The following is a 461-nucleotide window of genomic DNA, read 5'->3' as shown; positions in this document are numbered from 1 at the left end:
CGCCCGCCGTCGCCGCCTCCTCAGTCGGACTCTCCGCCATCGCTGCTTCGCTTCCGGGACTACTCGGCAGCACGTCCGCCGACCAGAGCGGCCGCTGCTACAGCCAGCTCCCGCACCACCGAGAACCGGGCCAGAGTGTCCCCACCCTCCGCTTCCACAGCCCAGACGGTGCTGGCTCCGCCCACCCCCGCCCCAACCAGCGAGAGGCGCTCTGCAAGAGCGTCCACCTACGGTCCTCCAGGACGGGAGGGGTGGGAACTAGCAGGCCGCGAAGGTTTTGGGCTGGTGAGGGTCCTGCGCTGTGCGGAAGGAGTGGGAGAGCCCAATTCAAGTGTTGAAAGGGGAGAAGAGAGGGGGGAGTGGGGGAGGAAGGGCCATATCATTCCCGTTAACGGCGGCGACCGTCAGACGTGTCCATGGTTAGGATTGGGGATCCAGCATCCTCGCGGGAAGCTCAGTAG

The sequence above is a fragment of the Colobus angolensis genome, unplaced genomic scaffold (genome assembly GCF_000951035.1).
Source record: "Colobus angolensis palliatus isolate OR3802 unplaced genomic scaffold, Cang.pa_1.0 Scaffold50, whole genome shotgun sequence".
In the NCBI taxonomy this organism is placed as follows: Eukaryota; Metazoa; Chordata; class Mammalia; order Primates; family Cercopithecidae; genus Colobus; species Colobus angolensis.
Note: the sequence above shows the minus strand (reverse complement) of the source record.